Raw genomic sequence first — 3483 nt, 5'->3', positions numbered from 1 at the left:
CACCTTCAAAAATGCTTAAAAAAAAATACAATATATATAATAAATATATAAATATATATATATATATATATATATATACGGGGAGAGAGAGAGTGAAATTCATGTTATAACAAAAAAAACAAATTATTATTAAAACGTATTATTTTTTTATTCCCAAGCCATTCTTTTTGTATTTATTTAATTACTCAGACTTTTACCTGCTGGTACGCCGTCTGGTGTGCCCTGTGAAATGAAAGGTGCCATTCTTTATTTATTTATTTATTTATTCATTTATTCATTCATAACTGACAGCTTCGCGCTCCGCTCGTGCCCGGGCGGAAGAGGTGCTCCAATTCGGCTTAACTGTGACACACGCCCACCCTCCTCCCCCGGAGCTTCCATTCGGTTAAACTTAGGGGCCGCTTGGCACCGCCCGTGCCCGGGGAAGGTGCTCCTCTTCGGCTTACTGTGTCGCGAGCATGCCCTCCTCCTCCGGAGCTTCCATTCGGTTAAACTTAGGGGCCGCTTGGAACCGCCCGTGCCCGGGGAAGGTGCTCCTCTTCGGCTTACTGTGACGCGAGCATGCCCTCCTCCTCCGGAGCTTCCATTCGGTTAAACTTAGGGGCCGCTTGGCACCGCCCGTGCCCGGGGAAGGTGCTCCTCTACGGCTTAACTGCCACGCACGCCGGCCGGAGCTCTGGTACGGTCCGAACCGCGCGAAACGTCGCCACCGATCGTGTCCGGGGGAACGTGCTCTTCTTCGTCCACTCTTCTCTTCGCCCACGCTCTTCTTCGGCGCACGCCGGCCGTCTAACCGCTCCAGCGCCCCGTCGTGCCGCTCGGCGAAACTACAATGCCCCCGAATATTTTTTATACCCGCGAAGCACTGAACCCGCGAAAGGTGAACCGCGAAGTAGCGAGGGTTCACTGTATGTATAAGACCAAGACCTACAAAAAAGTCTCTTGGAGCAATGAGCTAGGTTTTACAGGAAGTCGGCCATTTTGAATTTATTAAAAGGGGGCGGGTCACCACAATGGACTTTGTGTAGAAATTATTATTGGGGCCCGAGCCGCGACTGCGGCGAGGTCCCTATTGTTTATGTAGAAAATATTATTAGGGCCCGAGCAGCGACCGCTACGAGGTCCCCATTGTTTTTGTGGAAATTTTTATTATTATTATTATTCGGGCCCGAGCAGTGACCGCTGCGAGGTCCCTATTGTTTTTCTAGAAATTGTTATTAGGGCCCGAGCTGCGACGGCTGCGAGGTCCCTATTGTTTTTGTAGAAAATATTAATACTTTTATTATTATTATTATTATTAGGGCCTGAGCAGCGACCGCTGCGAAGTCCCTGTTGTTTTTGTAGAAATTATTATTATTATTATTTTTCCGATTGTTCGATTGCATTTTTGACCCCCGAAACATGCACAAAAATTCACCAAACTTGGCAGTCTCATCGGGCATGGCGAAAAATTTGATATTTTAACGTCTAATATGAACAGGAAGTGAGTTATGAATTTTTGAAAGTCCGACTTTTGCCCTTTTTTGCATGTTTACAGGGGTCATTCTTTTGCACCCTGATCCTAAAGGCTTCATCTGATTGCCTTAAAATTCTGTCTGTAGCATCTTAAGACCTGGGACAAACACTGGGGCTAAAATTTTTTGTTTCCGAAATACTATATGACGGGGGCGGGGCTTCGAAGTTTTCACTTAAGATTTCCTTCGCCGCAATGGACAAAATGCTTAATAACTCTCTTGCACATGCTGCTAAAAATCCAAAACTTCACATGTACATCAAGAGTCGGTACCTGAAGACATCTATATGTTTATATTCTGTTATACACCTTGCGCCAATCAATATCATTTTTTACATTTTGACGTCCTGCACGGTGCCCTTTTAACGAATCCGATTGAAAATTGGCTAGAAAAGACTCAAGACATTGATCTTACTCTATCCCTATTTTTGTGACTTTCCTTCGAAGGGCGTGGCTATTACGGTGCCGCAGAGTCTGATTATTCTCCGTGGCAACAAAAGTTCCTGCAAAATGATTCAGATGATCCATCTTCTCGAAATTTTTCACATTTGAGGATATTCAGGCCCTGAAGACGGCTGCCAACTTATTTTTGATCGGATGAGTGTTTCGGCCTTGAGGATGTCACAATACAAAAGTCTTTCGCCTTCTTCAGAGTGTCACATGATGGTGTCTTGTGGCCCGTCTTTATCAGCTGATGTTCCATGAGGGCGTGACTTACCTGTCACAAGAATGAAGGCAAGTCACGCCCCCCGCTGTCCGTTCACTCCGCCAAGATGCTGCTCCAGGTGGTAGAGAGGATGAAGGCTCCCTTGTCTCTGTTCATGGTTTTTATGCCTCGCTTGCAGATCTCAATGGCCTCTCTGATCCAGCGCTGTTGTTTGTTCTCTTCGGTGCGGATGACCCTGCCCTTCTCCCGGTCCATGATGTGGTTTTCCCTTTTGCAGTGGTCAGTGATTGCTGATTTGTAATGTTCATGTTGTGCTTGTTCTTTTACTGCTCTGATTTTTCATTTTTTTGACAGGTAAGTCACACCCTCATGGAACATCAGCTGATAAAGACGGGTCTCAAGACACCATCATGCGACACTCTGAAGAAGGCGAAAGACTCGCCCGAAACATGTCAGGTAAAAATTAACCTAAAACATAATTGTCTGCTTTTAATGAATCAGTCAAATATCAATAATAAGAAGACAAAATGAACCTAATACAAATAAATGAATGCTTAATAACGCCCTGCACATGCTCCTAAAAATCCAAACTTCACCTGTAAATAAAACGTCCCGACCTGAAGCATCTTAATGTTATTATTTTGTTATACACACAGCGCCGCCAAGTGGAATCAAAAATTTGTTTTTATTTAATTTTCACGTACTGCCGGTGCCCTTTTGACGAATCCGACTGAAAATTAGTCAGAAAAGACTCAAGACAATGATCTTACTCTGTGCCGAATTTTGTGACGTTTTGGCAAAAGGCGTGGCATTACGGTGCTGAAAAATCCGATTGTACTTTGTGGCAACAAAAGCTCCGGCAACATGACTCAGATGATCCTATCTTCTCGAAGTTGTACACATTTGAGGATACTTCAGCCCTGAAGACATCTACCAACTTATTTTTCATCGTAGTAGTAGCGCCACCAACTGGTAAAAGCTAATACAAGTTATTTTCTTGGATGTTTTTCTCCGTGCAACTCAACAAGGTCGCCCTCATATATGCTCGGATGACTGTTTCGGCCATGAGGATGTCACAATACGAAATTCATCCTTTTTCGTGAAAAGTTGTGGGAGTGGCATTGCACTGTTCGGCAATAAAACAACGCTGATTATGAGGTTCTAAATATGAACGACAACTCGTGAAACTTTACACACACATCAGGCAGAGCAAATTTATCAATATTTTATACGTTAGTTGTGCAGCTTTTTTGAAATGGCTCGCCATGGCCCTCGAGAAAAGTTAAAAAAAGAATAGAATAGA

This window comes from Idiotropiscis lumnitzeri, unplaced genomic scaffold (genome assembly GCF_059441095.1).
Source record: "Idiotropiscis lumnitzeri isolate Australia: NSW breed Sydney's pygmy pipehorse unplaced genomic scaffold, RoL_Ilum_1.0 HiC_scaffold_112, whole genome shotgun sequence".
In the NCBI taxonomy this organism is placed as follows: domain Eukaryota; kingdom Metazoa; phylum Chordata; class Actinopteri; order Syngnathiformes; family Syngnathidae; genus Idiotropiscis; species Idiotropiscis lumnitzeri.
Note: the sequence above shows the minus strand (reverse complement) of the source record.